At 41.4% G+C, this 26,667-nt stretch overlaps 1 protein-coding gene across 9 annotated transcripts in view; it reads right to left on the minus strand.

Annotated features, from left to right (window-relative positions):
• FYN (FYN proto-oncogene, Src family tyrosine kinase) overlaps positions 1 to 26,667 on the minus strand; it is a 142,239-nt gene that overhangs the window by 100,886 nt on the left and 14,686 nt on the right. The window contains exon 1 of one of the 9 annotated variants that reach the window (XM_052781289.1): positions 14,480 to 14,611. The exons of 5 other annotated variants lie outside the window; for them this stretch is intronic. The gene's annotated coding sequence lies outside the window, so the exon portion shown is untranslated. Of the gene's footprint in view, positions 1 to 12,598; positions 12,690 to 14,467; positions 14,612 to 26,667 lie in introns of those variants that run through there. 3 more of the 9 variants (XM_052781284.1, XM_052781285.1, XM_052781286.1) reach the window with 3 other exon arrangements.

Consider the following 26,667-nt stretch of genomic DNA (forward strand, 5'->3'; position numbering starts at 1 on the left):
GGGGGAACCATCTCCACACAAAAATCCCCACCAATGCTTTTCCCTCGCACAGTGACACAAGCAGCTTACCACTGGTAGTATCTGCTCTACGAGTGGTTCAGCAGAGATCTGCACAATGCTCCCCTGGTGAGGACCAGGGCAGGGAGGTGCCGCTGGCAGCAGGTGTGAAAACCAGCAGGTCAAAAATGTACATGGGTTCTGGAAATGCCGAAGCCAGTCTCTTCTCTGGGAGGTGTGGTGGGACTTCTACAGAGTCCCTCCAGTGCTGCACACCCCATAACTAAGACTCAGCAGCTGTATCTTAGGTTATCTGTGTGCACATGCACATGCCCTGAATGGTCACGAGGCAGAATCTCACCCAGCAAGAAACACCCAGACTCTGGTCAGGCAATACGGGAAGGCAGAGCCCCTGTAGGTTGGCACAGGTGCTTTGACAAGCGACTGCTTGAAGATGAACTTTGAGCATTGTCTGTTTCATGCCACCATTTTCTACCGGGTAAGTACTCATTCCCCCTACGACACCGCTACTCGCTTCTTCAGAGGAGTAAGTGGTTTCTGAGGAAGGAGCAGCTGGCACTTCCCTCGGGACTACATCCCTCTGGAGGGGCGAGTGCTGATGCAGGCTGCGTCAGCTGCAAGTCCCCGTTGCAAACACTAGTGACCAGTGCTAGCAATGGCTCTCGCCTTGCTGCTCTGCGGAGGCAGGTGACTGCACAAGGCTTTGAGGGGAAGCCCGTGTTGCTGAGGACGCAGACTCTGGCCTCACCTCCTCTTCCACCCCCCAGGCTTCTGGGCAAAGAGTAGGGAGAACTTCACCTCGGGGTAGTAAAAAGCAGTCAAACAATTTTACGGCGTCCCTTTAATTTGTGCACTCTTCTGCTCTCACCTCTATGCTTTCACACAGAAAGATAGCTTCTAGCTTTCTCAGCTGTGACAAACTGTGAAGATGAACATGGTGACTGTTGTTAAAAGTTTTAGGGACAAATCGCCCAAAGGTATTTGGGAATCTAGCTTTTAAATCCTATTCAATGTAAGTTTAAACCTTTAAGCATCTCTTTGGCTTTAGCCCTACAGCTTCAACAGGGAAGCCAACAACATTTTGAGTAATCACCTGTTCTTTCAACTTTGTATTCTTACTTCCATGAAAGATATGTTGCAAATAACTAGATTGTGCTTTTTATTTAAATAGATAATGAGAAAGTCTGTGTTATGCACAAGTGACTGAAAATGAAGGATTTTAAGTATTTGGCATTTGTAGTTCTGAATGTAATCTGCATTAGAAACACCCATCCAGACAGGTAAACACAATTGCAAGCAGCCATTAGATTTAGGCATGCATGTAAAACACAGAACCTTTCACTATTGGTAGCCTGATTGACATAGATGACCATGCAACTCAGCTTGCAAAACATCTGTGTCAGTCCACTTTCTCTTTCCCATTGAGCTTACCTCTGTGCAGCTCTCTGCAGATGTGATTAGTCATGTGTGCTTGGGAGAGGAAGATCACTTGGTAACAGCAAGGTCAGTGGGTGCATATGCTATTTGTTTCTGTGGTCACTCCACAGGTTCCTCAATGCACCCAAAAATAACATCCTCTGGGTCTCGCCATGTTCAGCAGAGCATACAAAACAAAGTCGGGTAGTACTTGAATAGGCTTCTGCAACTAAACTCACTAAACCCCACCTGTTATGAAATGGGGAATTTAGATGCCTCTAATGATTACCTCAGCATGGTGCTGGAGACAAAGGAACAGCAGTTATCAGTTACCTTTCACTCAGAAAGAAAAAAAAAAAAAAAAAAAAGAAGTTTCCTTCCTTGCAAGTGTAGATACCTTCACAAACTGTTAGGGACCAACCTTTCTTTAGGAGAAAAAGGGAGAGGAGAGGAACAAAGTGATCAATCCGTTCCCCTCCCTAACACTATGTGGTATCCGCGATGCCCACTGCCAATTCCCCCAGCTGTGTGTTTGTGGGATCGCAGGGGAAGAAGGAGAATAACCCAGGGCTCACCATGGGTTTAGCATGGGTTAAACAACTTCAGCTTCGCAATGCTCTCTTGCCTGTAATTTAGTATGTTGAGCCAGATATCTCATGAAAGAAAAGAGCTTCCAGTTTCAAAAGCTTTACTGGAGTGCTGTTTCTTGGGAGATTTCTATTGACACTAAGATCCCACTGAAAGCACCTGAGGATCTCCTTGTTCCGAACAGAAAAAGGTGTTCCGAAAGGGAAAATACTCCATTAAGTATCCGAAGAATCTTATAGTCCATGTGTTCACCCAGCTCTCAAGACTAATATTGGAAAAGGGCAAATAATTTGGGATTTCACACATGTGCTTTTCCTCAGCCACATATGATAATAAAAACCTCAAGGCTTCAGTCTGCTTATAAGGCTACACAGCAGAATTAAAACAACAACAAAAAATCTAAACCCAAAACTATTCACTGTATATATCCTGGGGAAACAGCACTTGCACAATTTAAAATTGCTGGTCTAATGCTTCCTCAGAGCCTCAAATGGAAAAGTTATGAATATCTCCTACTCCTAATAAAATCCCACTTAAAAAGTTGATATGAAATGACTCTATTCCATGCTAGCAAAGCATACCCAGTCTGTGAAGGACTTTGAGGTCTATGGAAATAAGGAGTTGAACATTATACAAAACAGCTGTAAAACACTAAAAGAGGTAGGCTTCTAAATGAAAATTATTTTCATTTTTAAGAGAGTGATTAGTTACCCCAGGCATGCAACTTGGCATTTGGATGAAGCTGAATTTTTCCAGGCAGTTTTCTCAAATAGCCCCAAGAAGCACAGGTCATTTTGTGATGGCAGCAAATTTGGGTGCCCCATAAACAGCTGGAGATCAAAATCTTAAGCACCCTTATTTCTTAGGAAGCCTGATGCAGGAAAAGGTAGTTGGAGAACAACAAAATCTTAAAAGCCCATCTGAACGTCCCATGAGACACACATTTGTACAGTCAGAGTAAGAATCTAATTTGCTCTCAGATTAGTCACACACGGAATGTGTCCCTGCCAGTGCCCAAGGTGGCTTGCCTTGCGAAGTGTATCTCAAGTATGGGACAGTGATCTGTGCTGCCGAGGCACTGCATGCCAAACGGCCCTCCTCCTTTGCACCTCAACAGCAGATTCTTGAGCAGCACCGCAAAAGGCACCACTGCACAGAAGGAAAGCCAAAGACATGAGGCAATTACCTCTTTTTCCTCAAGGCCACACGATTCTCAAGATAGCTACTGTTATTGCACCATCAGTTATAAGCTCCTACGCAGGAGGTTAACGGCAGCTAACTCCCTTCACGCTTAACAGTGAGAACTGTTTCACAGAAATGGATAATCTACCATTTCTCCACCGGTTTCCATTTACAGTTTATAAATTGGTAGGCAGTCTTAACTCCTATCTGCAGATTTGTCTTCACACAGCTTTGCCTATAAACAGTCACCTCATTCTCTTCAGCAATCAGACTTTTTTCTAGTTAGGAGTTGCTGCTCCAGCTTCATCATGTCTTGCTCTGCAGTCACTCCAGAAGAAGTAAGCTAGAGATATACAATTAATTCAGATATTCACCATGTGCCATGAGATCAGAGCTTTTATTCCAGTGCTTCCTGTTCACTTCTACCCCCTCCAAGTCCACCATTACATGTAGTTACTATGACTTGCTCAACAGTCAGTAATAGAGCTGTGTGTAGGATGGCAACTCTACAGAAATGATCTCTGATGCACTTCTCTTTCTCCAGTGAAGTAAGTACAAGTGGTTTCTTTGGAACATTTGTTCATGGTTTCCACAGTGGACATTGCAACGCAAATCAGCTTTAGGATTTTCTACAGGAAATAAGTCATCTGCAACTGGAAAGTCACACGCTTACATCTGAAATAGTGCTACAGTTATGCCAATGGATAGCCGAGAGGCAACTCTGCACAAGTGGTACTGCGTGGGAAGGAGACAGTTTAGTGTTTGGTAGGGGTGACAGAGTGACACCTCGTAGACCAAAGCCTCTCACTTGAGCACAGAAGAGTTACAGTGAAGGCTGCCACACAGGAAGGAGCATCTTTAAGCATGAGCAGGTATAACCCAGAATATTACTATTTCAACACATCAGCTGGACTTCACAGGACTAAGCATACTGATGTCAGCTTCTACTTAACAGTTAATATAGGCACCTGCAAAACCATGTTCACCACCACTTTACTAAACCATGTGATGACACAGTATTATTTCCAGGTAGGGACAAGACCTTAGTTACTGTAACAGCTCTGTGTCCAGATTTTGCTAAGGTAGTTCATCAGTATCCTGCAGTACTTCATGTTTATCAGAAGTTGGCTAGATTATTAATAGACTCATGTAATGCAAGCTGTGGAGTCATTTATTTTCAAGATGGAAAATACACAAGGAATCTCCTCATAAATAAAGTTTTAGGTGGTTGGTGGGGGTTTTTTTGTTTGTTTGTTTTGGTTTGGTTTTTTTTACTTATTCTAATTATGGGATACTGACCTCTGAGTCTTTATGCAATTTTTATTTTACATAATAGTATTCAAATAAATGGAAAAGGGCATTCATGATTGAATGTTTTCAGGAAAGAACATATCAGGATGTGTAGGACTGTCAATATCAGAGAAAAGAATGGTGGCAAAGTTGGGCTAGCTTTAGATTTGCTTCCTTTTTCCTAGCTCCAAATGAGGCTAGGAAACGGGAGACTTGCAGAATCTTCTTTGGCTGCTAATTGATGCAGGAATGAAAATGGAATGCTATCTGGGAAAAACCCCCAACCAGCTGTACTACTTTGGGATCATGGAAAGCACAAAACATGAGAAAAATGCTAATTCTTGATAAACACAAACAACATGACACTCTGCATTACAGCAAACTTTAGGGAAAGGACAGTTAGAATTCACTGTTAAAAGACCAAGCTTCTAACTCATCAATAACATTAGATCCGTCAGAAAGAAGTACACAGCTGTGATTCTTCATGGTTTATCTGTTTGAAAGAATTAGCTCTCTGAAGTATTGCTTTCATTGAAACAGTTTTCATTGCAAAGACTTCTGTGACTTGGCAATCTGAAGTATTTGGAGACTGTCAGTAATTCAAATACACGCATCAGACCATTTCCTTCCTTATACCAGCTTTCCAAAAGGTTTTGGGAAAGTGATACTTGCTTTTTCCCCAAACATCCAATAATACAGAGCAGACACACAGAAATACAGATATTTTGTACAGGGTACAAGCATGAAAGTGAAACAGGAAGGGAAGAACAGAAAAGCAGACAGATCCAAGATTCAAGAAAGCTCTCCAAAGAAAGCTAGTTTTTATGGCATATAGGCTGAAGAAGTTACCTCCTTTGGTTTGCATTGCAGCAGCATAGTTAGGCCTGACCTGAGATGATGTCCTTGTCAGTTTTCCTAGGGACCATGCAGATATTAAAAATAATAATTAAAAAAAAAAATTTCAGATGAGTTCAGCAGATGAAGGGAAGTAGTGCTCCTCAGGCCTCAGACACGGAATTCACAATCTCAATTCAGCCAGGATGAAGGCAGCACACTCCTTTGCACTTTGGCTAGCATGAGAAAGGAGAGATGCAGAAGCAACGGTCGCGTTCCCTGAGCTGAGATGAGGGGATGTGACTGCCTCAAGAACAATGCTGTTGGGTTCCAGAGAAGTTACATCAGCCACCTCTGAGGTTGTCACTTATTTATGGGCTCTTAAGTGAGATTAGAAGTCATGGGGGAAAGGAAATAGACACCTTCCACCCCCAAAACTGACAGGATTTAGGGGTTTCTTAGTGAAAATAGCCTCACCATCACTGTGCCAAATTAGACAGAAATGAAATTAAAAACATGAACGTCAACAGTGAGGTATCTGGAATTAGAAACCAAGACCCGCCCGGTTCTCAGACCTTAATGTCTTAATTCAAACAACTTCAGGAAGAATCTTTTGTGCATCTCTCCTAGGAGCCATCACAATGAAGTCAGTGACTATGAGAAAGCAGATGATGAAATCATTAATATAGTATGTACACACACACACAGACGAATTCCTTGGAAATAAATCTCAAGTTTTGAACCAAATAAGGATTAGAAATGATACTAAAAGGTACAGAAAATGTTCATCTGGACTGAGGTAATTTCTATTCATCTTGATCCATAAGCAATGAAGAGATACGTTCAACTGAGCAGATGCTCTTGACCAAATTTTATTTCCTGTATTCCTCACTGGGATGTATAATGGGGCAAAACCAAAGAGAATCTGTGGCTAAAGAGAAGCACAAGCCCTCCAGCTACTTCATGGTGCTGCATTTTCCCTCTGGACCAGGACCAGGCATGCCAGGTTCAGTAGGCAAGCAGGATGGTCAGCCATGGTATCCCAGACCCAGAGGTACTCACTGCTGTGCTGAGGTTCCTGGAGCTCGTGACGTGGAGCATGACAGGGTTCCCACTGTGGCAAGAACCTCATGCATGAAACTTCATGAGTTGGAGACCTGATTGGTTAAGACCAATATTTTTCAATGTGCAAAGAACAAGCTGTAAACTAGGAAAATATTCTGATCACCTTATGGACAGGACTACCAGCTCAGCACAAAATTTACTGTGTTTCAGGTTGCCCACTAGAGGTATTCGATCTACGGTCAAGAATTTATCCCAGTCCTGATACTAACCTTTTCCAAAGTGATAATGAGGAAAAAAAAAATATTTCCAGGGCAGTAGGTAATTTTTGTGTTCGTGCAAAGCTCTTCCTTTGGCCATCAAAAATGACTATCAGGTTATTCTGTTTGCTTTTTAGGCTACATACAATACCTTAACATTCAAACTGATACACCTTCTCTGTACAGCTTTAGTTTGGTGCATTGACAGAGTGAGAAGGTTCCTATTTTACAAGCACTGCCTAGCCAAGCTGTCACACAAAGCAAGCAGTGTAGCAAGAATGACTAATGAATAAATCTCAAAAAAAAGGGATGTAAAAGGATGTTTACAGATTTCCACATGGATGTGGTCTATTATGAAGCTATAACTTCCTATCTATTGAGTGTTTACTAGAAAGGCTGAGAATTAAGGTAGAGTCTTTTGTGGACAGGAAATGATCCAAGGAAAATTAAACAGATACAGCAATTCACCATCAAAATGGGAGGAAACACTTTAACCACTAAATAACCAAAAGCTTACATGGTACTAGAATACTATTTAAAATTAGGAATAAAGATTTCTATTAGACATGTACTTCCTCAAGACCTTGTATGAGACTTTATCCAGCCGTCCTTTACTTGATCAGACGGCTATAAGTTCCAATGGGAGTTTGACACATTAACAGCTGTAGGATTAGATACATGCATAATTACACACAAACACACATGATCTGATATGTATGTTTTAAAAGCCTATTCATTTTAAGCATGACTGATGAGATAACCAGAGATACATCCACACTTAAAAAAAAAAAAGCAGCATTACACACCCATACATGAACAGAGAACTTACAGGAAATAATATGCAGTAATATTTCAACCCTAGGCTCGCACCAAATGGTCAAAACACCACTTAATTTTTTCCTGTAAAAATGTCATGAAGCTGCTTTAATATAAACAGACAGCACTGAGCTTGGGGAAGAAAGATATAATCCAGCAAGATTATATATTTAAAATTTCAATCTCTGTTTTATCAATTACAACCTAATCTAGATTTCAAACAGCAGAGTGATATGTTACGTGTGGCAATTTGAATCTAAATTCCACAGGAAAGGCACTTCCCATCTGCAGCTGAGCTCTCGGTACACACCCAAAGGCTTCGTTCGAAATCTGCTCTTCAGCAGCCAGCAATAGCACTGCACATGTAGCCATGCGTGCAGCGAACACAAAGAGCTGTTAACTATTTGTGATAAAGAGAACCTAGCAGATGAAAAGGGACTGAAAATGGTTACATGCAGCCATAGGTGCACTGCTTTTACAGAAGTACCTTGAAAGAATACCACAGAAGGGCCTTTTCACCAAAGAAATTGCACTGTCAATGCCTGGTTCAAGTCCCACTGATGCCAAATTAAGGTCTGTCCATTAACTTCAGCAAGTTCCCCACCAATCTCCAGATTTTTGTTATTAAAATAGGATGACAAAGAATCTAGGCCTAGCTTATAGCTGAGGCTGGCAGTTTTATCACCCTGCAGCATGTAACTGCCTGCATCAAATCTTACATCATCACAGGAGGGTTTATAGCCCTCAGTGCTGCGAAGGAAGCTCCACGTGGGAGGGGAGTATCACTGGTTCTGAACTGGATACGAGGCAGTTGTTAATGGCACTGCTTTGATTTCCAGCTCCTGTATTACGTTCATACAAGCATAAGTTCATCATACATGCAAGCATCGTGTAGGTCCTGTTACCCAACAAGCATATATTTTGGCCAAATTAACAAACTGTAAAATAATTTAAAAATATGCTAGCAAAATTATTTTTCATTAACAATCACTGGACAGGGCATCAGAATATTCTGCGGAAAGGAAAAAAGGAAAGGGTTTAGTTCTCACTCTCATTTCCATCCTTCCTCTCATCGCTCCAGAGCTAAGTAGTGTTAAGTTTTTGGCTTCCCTTACCACAACAAAGCTGAGACTCCTCTATGTTTTCACCTAGATAAATGTCAGCTTGACACACTACCAAGGAATGAAACTTATGCTATCCATTTATATTCAGAAAGACAATAAAAAAAATATAAAATCAGGTTTTGATTTCAGATCACTGCCACTACAAAACAGTGAAAATGAAACAAAACCAAGTATCTAGTTACTTTGAGGTTATTTTAAAGTGGGCTCAATCTTAAAGTTACACATCCAGCATGGTCAGAGACCAACAAACAGTAGCAGCTCAGGAGAAGTGAGTGATTAGATTGTGAATCTATGTATTGTAAATGATGAGAGATGCAAGTTTATCTAGGAGTTTCAAGTGTCATAGCCATTTGGAATTGAACTGAACATGAATACAAAGCAACTACAGTCCTTACCCAGATTAATCAGGAAACATTGTTTACTATGAGGGAAGAATATGGACTCCTTCAAACGAACCCTCTGTCCTAAAATGCAGATTGCACTAGCATGACTACAAGGAAAATGTTTAACACAGACTTCTTTGTATATGGAAACATAATCTGTGCAGCCCAAATATCATGAACCTTGGGCCAGAAGTACCACTTTATGGTCCCAAATGCTACATAATAACTTGTGGTAGCTTGTGAACTTCTACTAGAAGGTGTGTATTGTTTGTTAGCTATCCACAAGCATACTTTTATCCTGTGTTATAGTTGCAGGGTAGCATGGAGTTACCCAGGGCAAAGGCCTGAGCATTTATACAGCAGTTGCTGCTCAGAAACCCACGAGCTGCAAGCACGTACCCCAGCTTACCCCATACTGACTTGTTTCCTCTTAATGCCTTGTTTCTCTTAAGTGGATAGTGCCCCCAACACTCATTTAATGGGGGTAATACTAAATAAAGATTGTGTTGAAAACACCTTTAAGAACTTTTGCAACCAATTTTTTTTTTTGCACGCATGCACTGTTGGCAAATATCTTAGAAGTTAATTGCCCAGTTGGAAGTACACAAAAAGGACGAAACTGTACTCATTAGGATACACAGAAAGAAAGCAATAATCAAAAGCTTCATGCATGCTTAACAGAAAATTTTGAGTTGTTCTTCATGTTGCTGGTCAAATTTAAAAATAAAATTGTATCAACTCATTAGAACTCAGATTCAGAAACAAACCATTTAAAAGTACTTTAAAGGTTAAAAATAAGGTTTTAGACTCATACTAAAGATTTTTAAACTAAAAAGAGAAACCAAAAAAAAAAAAATCCCAGAGGCTTTAATTAAACACCTGAAGTGCTAATTTCTAGAATAAAATAGAAAGCCAGCTGGAAGCACTAATAAACATACTGCTAAATTAAAACTTATACATCAACAACATAAAGGTAATATCCAGTGTGGTTCTCCCCCCAAAAGAAACAAAACAAATCCATCCACTAAGAAACTGCTATACGCAACAGTTTTTGTCCTTGAAAAACTTACAAATGGTTATGTCGCACAAAAATGGGGCAATCTAGCAGTAATTTTGGCAAAGGAAATGCCTCTGAAGTTGTGGCATTTCACATGCTTGCAGCCTGCAAGGCTCAGCTTAGGTTGCAAAAGACCAAGGTTGCATTCCCAGGCATAGAGAGAAGACTAGAAAAGCAACCCAAACCAATGAACTACTAGAGATCAGATTGAATTAAGAGAAATCCTCCTGGCTTGTACAATGAAATCTCACTGAGGCCCCAGAAGACATTTCCATGCTTACATTGACCGGTGAAGAAGTGAACAGAATTTAATTTGGCCAAATCTAGCTCTGATTAGTGCTACTGAAACACACACAATAAATTACCGAATTGCTTCAGTAGCCAAGATGATTCCAGCTTTCTTACAGCTGCCAGTGACATGTAGTAGAAGCAGAGACCTTCAGTAAATACTTGAGTTTGGTGGAAAACACTGTTTACCTTCTATCAAAGCCACACAAATTTGGCCTGAATAAATTCACAGGAGGAGGGGAGGAAGAAGCCGATGGTGACACAGAGATGCCGACTGAGAGGAAGAGTGGAAGCTGAGCTCCTCGTCTCACTGCCCAATGTCCTAACGTGAACCACTAGATAAAAGGAGCCAATTCCGTCAAAGAGGCAAACACTTGCTGGAATTAAGCCCTTCATTTTGTTTCCCAGGACTAGAGAGGCCTGAGGACTCTAAAAAAACACAGACTGATGAGACCAGGATGATGAATAAGTCTTTACAAGAAAATTGGGGGGCAGGGAGGGAGAGCCTTTTCTCCAACATCAGGCACCACACCAGCCAGCCGCATCTCTTGTCTCATTTTACAAACTAGTCATTAGCGTTGCACTAGTGTTCTCCTTCACAGCTACAGAGTTTAATCTCTGAATCTGACCTGCCGCTGCCGCAAGCTCCACCGGCAGTTTGCACCTCGCACAGGGTGGAACGAGTTTCCCCTCTGCACCGAGATACCAATCCAAGCTCACTACACTATTTAACCATAAATTTTGTCTCCTCTGCCCAGCTGGCTTCCCAAGAGTTATGATATTTAAGACTACCAACAGAAGAGAGGCAGCGGGGGCTTATTCACCCATCTGTTTTAGTGTGGCTGCCTCAGCTTTGCCCTGGGCTGTCATGTCAGAGGACCTCATGCTTTCCCCTCCTTCCAGCTCGTCACACCCTCCACAGAGGAAGAGGAAGAGAAGGAGCCTCTTCTGTGGCTCTGGCCACACGCCTCAGCGCCAGATGAGCCAAGCCATAACCACTCGCCTCATTTTATCATGTTAAAAAAATCAAAGAGCTAGCCCAAGGCAAGAGCCTGACAGCACCAAGGAGTACATTAGCAAGTACATTGCTAGAATCTCCCTGACAATAAGAAGCTGAAGTGTCAGAACACAGACTTTACTCAGGCACCACACAAATACTACAAAATCAAGTGAAGAAAAATTCTGAAATAAGCTGTCTGAGGCAACATAATTTTTGTAATACTGTTTTCTGTATTATAAACCATAATGATACTTGTTTATAAAGTCATCTGTTTCAAAAGTTTGAAGCGGTAGGTTTACACAAAATTTTCTTTCAGAAAGTGGAAGTCTGGCAATTTTGACCTGATTTTGCCATTTACGTGGCGTCTGCAACACTGAATAAATAACCTGATGAAAGGAATCTCAGCTGAAGCCTATACTCTCTCATTTCCACTTCTTCCAGCTTATTCTGTAGCACTTCAGAGAGCTCCAAAACATCACAGTGTCTCTATCCTATAAAATACAGTACAGACACAGCTGCTCCTTGGGATTTCAAAAATAATTAAAGGCAAGATACAACAAAGGAAGTATGGAAGAAAGAAAAATGTGACAGAAGCAACACGAGTCTCTTGCAAACAAATACATGCACATTCAAGTCTGTTAAAAGCTGTACCTTTTTCCATGTTACATGTTTATCTTAGCTACAAAGCTAATCTGATGGAATAACCCCAGAGCCCTTTTATTCCAAGAAAGCAACATGGCCAAAGTTTATCCATTTTGTTACAAATTTGCTACGTTTCAACACCCTCCCAGAATTTAAAGTCTTCCTGTTCTTTTAAAAAATTGTGGCAGGGATAACGTCTGATTAAAATTAAAAGAAATGCTGTGGTTTTGCTGAAAGTAGATTTAAATTTTACAGGATCAAGTTTACAACCACTGCTTGAGCTGTTCATTATTAGTGGCAATTCAGAAGCTTCCCGAGTTATATTAAGGAAAACACTACCAAACAAATAAACAGCAGCAGCAAGCCCAGCCAAATAAAAAAGGAAGGGAAGGCAGATTACTTCACTGTAGGAGGAGCTGCCCTGACTTTCTGGAAGTCTAAAACCACCTGTAGTCTGTGCAGGAGCCAAAGAGGGCTCTGATGGAAAGGTCTCACCCTCCCTGCACATCACTGCTTTAACCCGGAGACACCCAGAAGGGCGAGGGGACATAACCACGGAAACATTTAGGCATGGAAATCAAGTATCGCACATCACACACTTGCAGTGTCTGTCTGAACTCTGTTAATAACATATGCACCTGATAAGGCGGAGGTTGCTTCTCCCCCAGTACACTGGTGCTCCTCAGAGAGGTGAGCTCCAGGACCTCCGCACACTTCTTGGTACCTGGGTCCCAGCGAGCTGCAGCCGGGAAATGGCACTTCAGGCAACACAACACTGAAAGGGAAACCCACAAACAGTCCCCTTCCCCCCACAGCACGCTTACAAGACAAAACCACTTCTTACAGGAATTGCCTGTATGTCCCATAAAGGAGCTGACAGAGGCATGACAGATGACGGTCATCACCCCCCCCAGTCTTCTCCCCCAGAGCAGAAAGTTACTTCTGAAGCACTTAAGTAATCACAAACAGAAAGCAATAGGGAAACATCAGGCTGGAGATGGAATAATTCCTGCACGGATACCATACTAATGATTAAATATATTAAAAAAACATGTATTATTTATGGATGAAATGCATAACTTATCACCGCTACCGTCTAGAGCATTTACAGTTTCCAGAGTGAGGGAAATGCTTATGAAGCACAAGTAGTTTGTCATTTTATCAACAGCTCTCAAACCTCCAAAAATACTTTTTAACTACATCCATAAAAATTACAGACCACAGCCATGTTTGCCTTGTGATTACTTGAAAGCTAAATAAATCTTCTCTTTGAAGCAGAAACAAGGTTTTTGAAGTTTTTACCAAGTTTTTGGCCACAGATTTTATATATAACAGCACGGATTTAAAACTTATTATACCCCAACCAGGATTGTTTTTGGAAACACCCTGCTTGCTTCTTGGATGGGTTTCTGTTCGATTCAATCACAGTAATTGTACAGCTCTCATAGTACTCAGAACTAGTAAGGAAAACAAAGAATATTGCAGAAGTTTCCATTTATAGATCACTGGGCTACAGTTTAGTGATCTTGCAACCAGGAGTGGGAGAAGTCATTCTCTTCTTTTCAGTATCACATGGCAGAAGCAATTAGAAACAGCCTCAAATTCTCTTTTCCTGATTTCATATATGTGTGGGCGTATGTATACGCGTATATATATACACTCTCATCTTAAGCCTTTAGATCACCCTCAAGTCCCCACTCTGAAAAACTAACACTACATTTACATCTTCAGTCCCATCTTTGCAATCAGAGACTTCATTAACTGCATGTATTCCCTGTGTTTTGTTTGGAAAAATTACTTCAGGACCACGTCAATCCTGAAGAAACAGAGGCCCAGATTAGCATCCCTTTCAGAAAAACCCATGTGAAGAGATGGCGCTTGACAACATCTGGCAGCTGCTGAACCATCCAGGCAGGTTAGCTGCTGGTGAAGGGAAGGTGGGACGTGACTTGTCTCATCTCTGGATATTGCAGTCCCTTAAGAGGCTCAAACTCAGGAAGAAGAGGCATTATGGAAATTAAGCCACAGTGGAAGGAATAAGTTTTCCTATAAGCACGTAGCCTGCTGAAGTCGCCATCATGAGAAATCAGTGGGCCAGGAACATAGGTCCATTTCTCTGTACTCTGTTATACGCAGCACAGCACCTAGCTCTGCTGTATTGATGGTAATGGTGTTAGAAGGGCTATTAAACATCGTGTGTAAGGTTTTATTACAGTCTAACTACAAAGGAGGTAAAAGAAGATTCTTTGTCTCCTCCCTGTCTCCTGTGGTATTAAAAACCCTTTCCAAAGCACCAGGATCTGGTTAAGTCAGAGACTAGCTACTGGATCTGTTGTGCCACAGGTATGACCCAGGTGTAGTAACTCTGGCTTTTGTTTAATATGGAAAGGAAAAAAAAATAAAAGCTGTGTGATGGTACCAGCAGAAAAGGAAGAAATGGCCCAAACTGAATTCTAACATGCAAATTTAAAATCCCAAACCTTAAGGAAAAAAAAGCAGCAATTTACATTTCGGAGTACCTGTAGCTTCCCAACACGTTGCTCTTCATTGCTTAGGAAACCTTTGCAACTCTGTAGACCTTTTGTGCTGAAGTTGTATGCGCTGAGTTCAGGCTCAGTTTTCTGAGGAGCTGCAGCCAAAACAACCCAGTCACTTCCAAGAATGTAGCCGGGCAAAAAAAAAGGAACTTTTTATTCAGAGAACACAGGGCATTGAAACTTGTCCCAGCGTAAATGCTTTTCACTCCCCAACTTGTGAGTACTTGAACTTGGAATCCCGAGGTGGCTCTTCCGCAGTGTTTTATCCACGGGTTCATATAAGTCAGGTGAAATCAAAACATCGTCCTGACCACTGTTTTGCAAAACCTACCCATTTAAAATTAGGTATGAGGGAATGGATGGCCAGTCTGCTAAATCGAGGGACAGAATTAAGACTTCAGTCATTTGATAAGCACAAGTTTCAACAGCACTTACTGGTACAAAAAGATGGTGTTGGGATGTGCAATACTTTCACCTCACAGATGTAACCAAGTTCAACCAAAGCCCATCAAGGACTCTTATCAGATGAATTCTGAAGAGATACTTACTTGAAGGAGATGGGAGAAAAATTTAAACTTCTATCATGGTCCATGTAATTTTCTTGAGAAACTTTTGTTTCTACTCATCAAGGATATGAAGTCTATCTATAAAATATACTGTGTTCTACAGCTTCTTCCCTTCCATTCAAAAAGGCTGGTTCTCATTTTAATACAAAGCAGAATTAAACTGCAATCTCAGGTTAGCATTAATGGGGACAGCAAATATAGCACCCTAAGATAGAGTGCCTATAACACACATAACTTATCTGTACAGAACAAACTGGCAGAGCAGTTACATCTTTAACAAACCAGACTCAATATAAAAAGGATTTACTTGCATGCAAGAACATTTGCAGTCTCTATGCAGTTTTACTTTGAATAGATTTAACATTTAACTAGTTCAACCACATTAATCCTTGAGCTCCAGACTCCTGGAAAAGTATTTATCATTTTTCATTTAGAACTAAAAATGACATTTGCAGCAACAAAAGGTGGAATTTCAAAGAAATGTATGCAAATTTTAAAACATCACTATCTAAATAAATATGAAAACCTCCCAACTTTCTCAAAAAAGTAAGACTCATAGCAAGGCTACGCTTCTCTCATTTATATCAGAATGAGTTTTAAGCTTTAAAAGCCAGAACTTGGTGCAGCTTTTTCTTAGATAGGAAAGCCCATCATTTTTGAAGAGTCCCAATTGCAAAGGCTAAATTGCAGCAGTAATGATGAAATACTCCAGTCAGAAGGAGCTTTAGATTGAAAATTTAAATGAGAAATCAACTCAGTGCAGTTACTGATAATGCAAGTTAATTAAGAGCATTTTTGAACATTTGTCCTATTTCTTCACTGTGATTTCCAGGTTCACTAAAGAGTTTCCTATTGTGCTGCACACCACTACAGCAATAGCTGCCCTTTATGCAACTCCTTTATTTGGTCCTTTGAATTTTAAAGTTTATCTTGAGATAAAGGCGTAGAGAAATGGATTAAAGGAAAGTGTGTTTTACTGCCATTATGCTTGCTTTCCTAATGGAGATGGGCAGATGGCTGTTTGTATGGCTAAATCCATCTCCAGTTCTCTCCCATTCCCTTCCACTATTTTCTGCCCCCTCCCCTCTGCTGCAGACCACAGCCTTCCAAACCCCCCCAAATGCAAAACCCACTCCCTCCAGATGTTAATTCAAGAAAGGAAAAGACCATGAAGAAATTGAGAACAAAGACAAGAGCCCTAAGCCTGTACATCCCTCACCCCAAGCTAGTTAAAAAGGCGCAGAAGTGTTTTGACATTTTACCATGTGTACATACGGACCAGCAGGCAGAGAGGTTGCCATCTTTTCTTATCCTGAGTAACTCCCATGTAAATCGCCATGGCACATGGCCCACAGTTCTGGTTCGGCGAAGTATAACTTGCTCTTCACCTTGATGTAACTTTGTCTCTCTCACAGAGGGAGACTCACACAACAGCTCCACCATCACTGTGGCTGGCAAAATTTCCTTGGAAGCCAAAGCATCCTCTCTGCTTTAGACAGACATGACAGATAACTCTGCCTTCTACAACAGGGTCTGATTCTTCAAAAATAGCTCATGCATTGGTTTGCGAAACCGAGTCTTAAAGTGTGTCTCCTATCAGCTTCATCAGATCCCCCCCACAATACACTGCAGCCCCAGTAAGTCCAGGTCTTCTCCCATTCCCTGGAGAGCTGCAGGAGAAAGGAGGCTGTCTCCTGCTCCCCACGTGGAGAATCCCCATCCCTCTCCAGCAGGTAGTACTCTACCTGCCTGTCACTACCTCTCTCCAACAACTTGTCTTGAAAAACCATGGCAGCTTGAATGAGTCTCATCTGACTACTGGGCCTGAACTCAGATATTCCTTCACTGCCCAAATCTCTTCCCTCACACTTTACCCAAAGCACCTTTCTTTTTTCCTTTTTTTTTTTTTTTGAATTTTACTCTCCCAAGCAGACCTCAGAAAAATCCCATGTACAGCAACTTTCGCTCTCTGTACCACATTTAATTTGCATCTCCCAGATAAAAATTCTCATCTTTTCTCGCACCAGTTGAAACTTCTGCTGCCAACTCTCCTAGCCCTCTTAATCAAGCATGTTTATCAATGTACTTGCAAGTATTCACACTGCAAACGTACATGCTTGGTAAAGCAAAGGTACACGTAGGAGTAAGTTGCCGAACAGAATTACAACTTGAACGAGATATTAACCTCCCTCCTGCTTCTCTCTCCCCAGTTCAACCCCTCTCCAAGGGCTTGTATCCTCCTTCTGCCTGCAGCCACGTCCGTGCCTCTTTTTCTAAGCTGTTGTGTCCTCCGCTTGGTTCAGCCTTTCCATATCTCAGCACCTTCACCTCTCTCTCTCACCAGCCTCATGCTCAGACTAGGATAATGCAAAAACCATTTTCCCACTCTTTAAGGACAACCCAGGTAAAACAAAAAGTTCTGCCCTGCCACACCCCAAGCAGGTACATTCTGAAATATCAAAATGCGTACTACTACATTTAATTATAACACAACCAAACAGCTTTCTGGTCAATGAACTTACGGCATCTCTGGTGGTTTTGTTAAAAATTGGCTTCAGTCCACTCTCATCTGTATTACACAGTACTGCGGGTTTTATGCTTGTTTCAAGGGTATGTTTTTTGCTTCAGCTTCAACATTTCTGCCTTCTGCAGACTCTTTCCTGTCCTGGCTGTATTTTCTGTCTCCACCACCTCCTCCCTAGAACCTTTTCTCAACCTTTATTAAAAAAAACCCACCCATATTCTCTTCCTCACCTCACCCATGCTCAGACAGACACCCACTGAAACTCCCACGCTTGCTTGTGATCTGCCTGCTGCCCACTCTGCTTGAGAGCACTTCCAGGCAGCTCTGCTCCCCCAAGCTCCCTGTAACACACACTGCGGGGGGGAAGCAAGCCCACCTGGACACCGCTGCTTTTTCTCCTTTACTTTCGAAGAGCAGCACTCCACCAGAGTTATATTTCCTTTGAGAGAAGGGCTGGCTGCAGCTATGCTTTCCCAGACAGGATCAGTCCACCCCAAGTAGAGAAACAGGTTTTATTTCCAAGCAAATAAACAACCTCCACTGAGGATGGGAGGAAAGCAGCACAGAAAAGGAAATATTGCACACATACCATTTCTGGTAAATCTTTGTCAGTGGATCTTAATTTCTTTGCTCCATGCAAAGCCCACGCTACCAATCCACTTAAATATTATTTTGTTTGCAAGAAACAGCATCTTCTTCCTCAGCGCTGATTTCCTGACTTAGGCAGACTCATAGAAGGGTTCAAAGTCCCTTTACTGTCCACTTCCTTAGCAAGCGTGAAGCTTTCCACTTAACCACTTCAGCTTTCTGTGAGCTCTAAAGATCAGGAGATATACTACTAAAATGCAATTTGCTTGCAAGTAGGCACAGAAAGGATAAAGTGGAATAAAAACCTGCAAGTAATGGTTATTTCAAGGCCCATGGCTGGTGCTAAGATCCCTCATTTTGTGGATAAATACTACTTTTTCTTCAAAGATTGAACAGCACAGGCAACATCTCCCCAGACTGTTCCACTAATGTCATTTTTTCCCTGAACACAAAGTAAATCAATGTGGTTTTCGCTCTGGTTCACTCCCTGACCTCTCCAACAGAGCAGTGGTCAGACACTCCAACTAGCCTGGGTTGCAGTGATTTTGGGGAGTGGAAACAGTACATTGCTATCGCAGGCCAGTGGATTGGTGGGGGAGAGGGCAAGGAGAAACATATACAGATAAATTGAAATCCCTTTTTTTAATCCTTCTTATCCTTAAAAGTGTTTGGAAATCATACAGAGCTGGCATTTCCTTCTTGCAGGCTTCAGCGGAGTTTTGCAAGCAAGACTTTCATTGTACTGAGACACAACAAGATTGAAGTCTGGGCTTCATTGAGCTCCACAGGTAGAATGAAAGTGATCTTAATAAAACAACAGATGGCAGATGGCAGAAAATTTCAGTTATTAAAGAAGTGAAACCCTCAATACTGTGGGCATCTATCATCTTTTCACAGCGTTTTTGTGGCATGGACGCTTTGGTCACACAATAGTACAATATGTACTATTGTAATCTTGCTTAAAAGCATCTTTCCTGGACTCTGAGGCAAGTAGACTAGAGCTGTATTTCATACTTTTCTTTTTTATTGAATAATTTTTTCTTCACATGCTGTTTTAACAGATGAGTGCCTCCAAAATGAATTGCAAAATGAGTACATCTTCACAAACACACACTACTGCAGTGAACCAGCACAAAACCAGTACACTAACAATCTTAAATAAAAACAAGCACAAAGACAGAATAAGACCAAAGGACTGGACGGTCCATTTGGGAAATGCTCCCTGCAGCTGGAGCGAGAGAAGCTCCACGCAGCGCTAACATCTGCACAAGCTGGAGGGAGAATTTATTTCCCCCTCTCCCCAGAAAGAGAAAGAGGGAGAAGAGGAAATGGCAGACGGCAGATAATCTCTGTTTTACACCAACAGACAAAATGACAATGGAAAAGACCACTGTCCTCTGAAGACTGCAGGAAACCAGTCACAGGATGTGCCCCTTCCAATTCAGTAAGTTAAGTGTACGCTCTGGCTGGTTGTGTTCTGAAATACAAATGGATTTTTCTTAAAGTTGCAACCACAAGCAGCATCACATTTTGCTGACCCTCTTACTATTTGTATGTTAAGAATATGAATGTATTCTTAAATAAATATACGGATATTTCAGTCTAGAAGCAATGATACAAAACCTGTTTGATATACATATAGCGCTCATGACCTGGTTTACTTTGTTTCATTAAGCCCAAAGAAAACCTCTCACAGACATATCTGACCTGTTTTTTTTTTTCTTTTTAAAGAAGAAAAAACAAAATTGCAAATCCAAATTCCATCAAAAGGCTTGCATGTAACCTTTTCTCAGAGCACAGTATAAATGTTTACCCACCTCTCAAAATGTCATCAATGTTGTGTTGGGGACACACAGTATGGGCACTGAACCAGCTTTTATTAATACAATAATGTTAATGGCATGGGAAATGGTTGGGGTTTTTTTCTTTTCTTTAGACTCCTTAAAGTGTTTAATCAAGTGTCCAAATACTTCTGACCAAGGGCTTTTCAGGTTTTTCAGTGGAATTTCTTGCTTTTTTATTATAATTCATAAGCAGCTTATACAAGCACACCAGGGATTATATGAATCAAATGCTATTTTGTGGCTTTAAAAATATTTTTACTTCAAATAAAAATCAATTGCCAAGCAAGATCTCCTCTCCCCTACCCTCCACTCACAATCCTTTCCCCTTTCCTTCTAAAAACCAAGGTGGTAGTAACAAAAAAAAAAAGGAAAAAAATTACTCTTCCCCCTGTAAATAAAATAACTTTTAAAAACTCTGATAATTTATCAAGTCTGTCATGCTTAATTTAAAAGTCATTATAACCTGAAAACCAGAATTTTTTTTTAAAAACCAAAGAACTTAACTTTTCCTTTTTATTCATATTTATAAAATTTTTCTGACTGCCACATTGCCAGCTGTTCAAGGACTGCCTTTGTGCCTTATATTTCTTTGCACTCTGTCAGTACAAACGACGAAAAAATTTCAATGCACATTTAGCAAAGGATTCATCTACAAACACCTCATTTCGCAAGTGAAAGTCATATGTGGTTTCTTCCTTGCATGTCTTCTGTGCATCCTATAATATTCCTTACCAGCACAAGTGCATTTCATAGTATCCTATCACCCCCATTACAAGCATTCCAGAGATTTATATATTTCCCTGAAGTCTCTTGCTGAGAGTCAGAAAAGGATGACGATGACTTGATGAGTTTGTGCTTTGACACGCAGGGGGGCCTCCAAACAGTTTTGAAAAAGTGTTTTACCCACTTATTTTTAAACAGAAGATAGACTAGGTTATAAAGTTAAGAGAAATTAACCTGAGAGCATTAACTCTCAAATGAGATGAAGGAAGTGAGATCATAGGACTGGAGCTCTTCACAGAAATTCATGAAAAGGGGTGGTGATGGTTAATTAAGATTGTGCTGATAAGTGCCAAAAGTCAAGTTCTCAATTTCCCCTACACCTTTCAAGTATAATTAGGTTTAAAATAAAACAGAGTAACAGTGCTGACAGACACAGGATTGCTTGTTTATGTTCTGACTCTGCTTTGTGTTACCTGCAAAGGACAGTGAAGTTTAATATATATCCATTAAAGAGCTGCTTTGCATTCTTTAACTGAAGAGCTCTTAGCATGGTACAGACCAGACTCCTCACTACTAATGTTCAAAAAAAAAGAAAAAAAGACACTTTGGTCACCCAAAGCCACATGGTATGAGCCAGAAAGTTAGAAAAATAGAAGTCTTGAGTCGTAAGATGCTGCAGGGTGCCAGGCTTCCTCACAAGGTAAGACACACTGTCTCTAACCCACTCAGGAAGCCAACCTGTGGCTCAGACCATTTCCCCCCCAAGCGTACAACACCGTCCCACTTGCAGGAACAGAGAGATGAGGAGCCTGCAAACGCCTACAGTCCGAACAGCACCGAATTTCCATTCCGCATTGTGCCTTTCTGGTTTCTCGCTTGCACAAAGGCTGGTTTGTCATCTTTGCCACAAGCACTGCAGGCAACAGCGAATTAGTGCGGTTCACATGTGCTGACTTGCAGCACCAGTTAGTAGCAAGACCTCTCCGGTTATCGAGTGTGCTGCCTCATACCTGAACAATATAAAGCTTCACTCCTCGGCTTTTGCTCTCCCCCATGTCATTGCAGATTCATATTCAAAGATCAATTACGCCTATTTGCATGACAAAAGTATTAAGCTTATGAAGACATGCACGCAAACGCTAGACTTTCCAGAGCTGTTACTGGTTGTGCCACTTGCGTTTACCTGCCTTCCCCGCAACCCTCCCGTGACTTCACTGTGATGCAGTTCTTAATTACATGATCACACAGAAAGTTTTCCATAAGAGCACAGTCTCCTTCAGTGCCTAAAATGGCTGATGCTTATTCAATGTGGTCATTTAATACTTTTTTTTCTTTTTGACATTCACTGTCATTTCATAGAATACTCCTCCCAGCCTGCTCTGAAAACACAACCAGTTCACTCATGGGTCCCTGCACTGCTCAGCGCCTGAGCTTTCCCTCACAAAGCATGCATTTTTTTATAGCATCCTAAGACACCAGGAGTATTATGGGTACTTTATGACAAAGAGAAGATAAATTCAAAAGTGTTCTTTATTTAGGTGCCCAGTTTGAGACAACGGAGGCCTGACTATTCAGTATACTCACAGCAATGAGTCCATTGACTTTTTTTGCAGTTGCCCGTACTCGACACTTCTCCAGTCACCCCACAGTCTATTAGCATGGCTACGCAGAAAAATAAGTCACTTTTCATAATGGCGTGTGCTTAAGTGAATTCTCTTTCCCAGATGCCTAGCAGATCCTTGCCTTTTCCTTCCTACAAACTTCCCCACCTCTTTCACATGGTACCTCCCAGCTCCTGCAACAGATGAAGCTGTGATTCAGCAGGAGCCAATCTCTCCCGTTACGGTCTCTGTCTGCTCCTGCGTGCACTGAAGGAAGCAGGGATCTTCTCAGCTGAACAGTCCAGGATCACATCATGCAACTAAAACCCAAGCTGTAACACACACACACTAATGCTGCAAGCACTTACACATCCTTGACTTAACAAAAAAAAAAAATCGTGGAAATGTTCTTTGAAACAAGGCTATTTTAAGACTTAAAAGCAAACTAACCTTTCCCATCCCCTGAGAAATTTTCATCACATGAGTGCCTGTGATTAATCGGCAGGCTGATGCACAGTCTCTCCTTTTTAAGCTCAGGGAGAAACTGGAAACTTCATGCTGCTTCTACGTCTGTGCTAACTAGAATTGAGGGGGAGGGCAGGGGGGTACACAACTTCATTTATCAACAGATTTCATGGGTTGTTGCTACCAGCAGAAGGGAAGAACCCAAGCCCTCAAATCCTCAGTTCAGCTACCTCCAGATCAGACAAGCCAGACTCTGGAATCCATGACTTCTTCCTTGACCTGCTTGAAAGTCTTTTCCCTGCTATGGCCTATGCAGAGAGGCTAGAGAAATTGGTCAAGTTCATTAAAAAGGAGAGAGAATGGGAAGGGAGTACACAAGCAGCCTTGAAGATGGAGAAGGCTTTTACAAAGAGGCAAACTTTGCACAAAGTGACAGTGTATTTCACCAGCATAAGTAATGCAGGCAGTGAATAACAGACAGGCTTTCAGGACCTGTGCCCTTTCAGTCTTCTGCTTCTCCACGTACACTGAAGATAATAAAGATGCTCTGTACGAATACTGATGTCAGCTGCGTATTAGAAGCTCTCCAATGACTGAAGTGTAGAAGAGAGCAGTTGGGCATGTTGGAAACGCTCCTTCCTTGAATCCTCTGGGATTCATTAATGACCTGTATTCACTGTGTCCGAACTTGTACCGTTAGGGCAGGAATGATTTAAGATCCCTCCCCATCCTAAGTTTCTACAATGCACAACTTTGTGCCACACTCTGAAGCTGTCCTCAGAAAAGCAAGATTCATAAAACCTTACCTTGCACCCGCCCGCCCTTATTTCAACATGCCTGTGTGCTTTGTGGTTTAAGACCTAGCCTGAGTCAAGGCTGATTTAAATACATACATGTTATGGCAGTACTGCATACAGACACTGCAAAAAGCCAAGTGAGATACTTGGTAGAGATTATGGGCAGGCACTCCTCCCACTTAGCACCCATTACTGAACATTGCTGATGTACACGCTCTGACAGTAGCCAGAAAGCTTTGGGCACATGTTTGTATCTGAGCTGGCAACAAAAGACTATTCTTTGCCCTACCAGTACATCGGAAAAACAATTTTCCTTACAGAAGCAGTAGGTTATTAGCATAGAAGCATTGGCAATACTTTAGGAGCAACACATCTCCAAACACTTCACTCTCCTTTATGAGGAAGGTAGCAAGTCTCTCTCAAAAAGCAGCAGAGCTATTGCAACTGCAAGGTACTCACTCTCTGAAGTAGCTGTGAAATGATCTGTTCTGGACATGCATTAGCAGCCCACACGAATATACAACACAGGGAAGATAATAAAAACAAATTACTATGTACATGATATTTTCCTTCTAGACACTTCTGCATAGCAGTTTAGGTGAAGACTGGGAAGAAAAGAAGGGGTTGTGGAAGCAAGTAACCACAGCTAAACCTACTGGAGTTTAGGGTGCCGTCCTCTCTGTGGTGAGGGTAGATGTCCACACCGTAAGTGCCAGCAGCCTACAGCTGTCAGGATGCCTTTGCACTAAAATGTCAGCCCAGGTACTCTAGAAACAGCAGTGTGGACAGATACGTACACCCCCCTTTACCCTTTTCACCAAGGGCAGGGCCAAAACCCCAGTCTGAGCAAGCTGCCCAGGCGTGAGCAGCCTGTGATGGGCAGACACATCCCTTCTGCTCTCTCACAGGCTCCTGTACTTAACAGGAGGGTAAAACCAACACAAACCATGCCTCAGTGTAACTATAAGGGTCCGACTCAGAGCTCTGTACAAAAGAATGCTACTTAATCGTGCCTATGAGGGTGGCAGCCTCCAGCAGAAGGGCAAGCCCCAGACCAATAACACATTTAAAAAAAAAAAAAAAAAAAAAAAAGCACTGCCAAATCTTGAATATATAGAGCCCTCACATGGGCAGATAAATCCCTTTCACTCTTATCAGCTTAACAAAAGAAAATATCAAATTAAGCCGAGGTGGCACAATTTGTCCTGACTTACTCAATGAGAACTAATGCAGGATGCTTACCCACAAAAAATTGAAAAGATTAAGAGATGATTAACAAAACTGACAAATCATCTGATGTTTAACAGGAACTCCCAAGAAACACCAAGTTTCTCACCCCACAAAAATTGCAGCAATAGGTTTCTTCCTCTCCCCCCACTCCTCCTTACTTCTTTTTCTCTAGAAGATGCATTTATCTTGAAGTCCAGTAAAAGCAGAAGTGCAGAAAAAAGCAGTGTGATGACTGGTACCTTTGCTGCTGTTGAAAACGCAGAATGAATATGAAGGGTCAGAGCCACTCTAAGTGAAAAGGGCTGGCCCTAGTCAAAACTACTAGATTAAAATGCAGAGATAGAACCCTCAGCCTAGAAACAGAACAAAAAGTTTTGTCTGCTCCCCTTCCTTCTCTTTTCAGTCCCAAATTTCTCTTATACCAAATGGTTCCATAATTGTCACTGAAATCAGACCAGCAAGACCTTAAAGGGACCAGGCAGACAGTTCCTGGAATGGAGAGCAAGAGATAGAAATGAAACTTCACTTTTAGGATGTTAAAAATTCCTAGGAAGAAGAGATTGAAAATTAGTTTTACATATGCTGCTTATTACCCATGTGAATTTAAATATAGTAAGGCATTATTTCTGGTTACACACAAGTCAACCATTTTTCCGACAGACTTCAGGAAGAACATTACTCAGACGCAGATGTCACTAAAATGCTGCGACTGACTGGTAGAGCAAGTCTGGGAGATTGCTGGGTATGCCTAGAAGGCAAACTGGCTATCAGGTTTTAAAATCCTCTACTGAGCATTACAAGTTCAAGTGGCTTGGGTTACTTTTGCTCTATAAAAGCCTGATAAATAAGCCTACTGACAAAGATTCTGCATTTTTTAAAAAAATTGTCACTTCAGGTATCGAGCGGCTACATTTCTGAACTTCCTAGAAAAAAGGGTCACTGGATTTAAATACCAAGTTGTAATCACCGGACCAACGAAGCTTTGTTTCCTACTGATGTGTGTTCCTGTTCACCCCCTTACTTCCTAGTCGCTTGGATCTTTGAGCCTTCCCTTTCACCTACCCTTTTCTTCCATGTCTCCCGGTGCCCTAAGGAGATGAGAGAAGAGCTACGGCTAGTCGACCAAAACATACGTGCTGACTCAGTTTGGCAGCACTCAGTTGTCTGACATCCATAAGCAATGAGTTTGACTGTCCCTCCAGGAGGGTTAAAAGCATGGTATCTCCTCTGCATACCTGCCTCTCCTGAAGAAAATTGCTCATGAAGATAATTCACAGCCATCTTCAAATTTACTCCAAGAGATCAAAAGGTTCCAAGTTTGAGGGACAAGTGAAAGAACTGTGTAAGGTATATACGCCTACAGGAAATCCAGAATATACAAAATCCATGCTTTTAACATTTATTTCTTTTCTATATTAAAAAACACACTATGGTCTTTAATACTTTTTAAATTTTGCAATATACAGTCAACTGTATTGCGTGGTCTCTCACACTACAGCAAGAGGGATGGGAGACTGCAGGTACAGTTTCAGGAAGCCATAAAAGTGGCATAAATCTTCAAGTATTCATTATGTAGGCCTGAAGAATTTATTCTACTTTATATTATTAGGCTTAGTTTGTTTGATAAATATTCTTCCTAAAGAAAGCTAATTTGTACACAGAGAAAAAAAGAAATGGTATTAAAAAACTGAAGCAAAGAAACCCAACCCACAGGTGCCAACAAGGAACTTAAAATTTATTTGGGGAATTCTGGCAACTCACCATAAATGAACTCTCATAGGAATACCAAAATTAGGTTAGCAGTTTCTTGTTAACATCAGGTAAAAAAAAAA

The sequence above is a fragment of the Harpia harpyja genome, chromosome 3 (assembly GCF_026419915.1).
Source record: "Harpia harpyja isolate bHarHar1 chromosome 3, bHarHar1 primary haplotype, whole genome shotgun sequence".
Lineage (NCBI taxonomy): Eukaryota > Metazoa > Chordata > Aves > Accipitriformes > Accipitridae > Harpia > Harpia harpyja.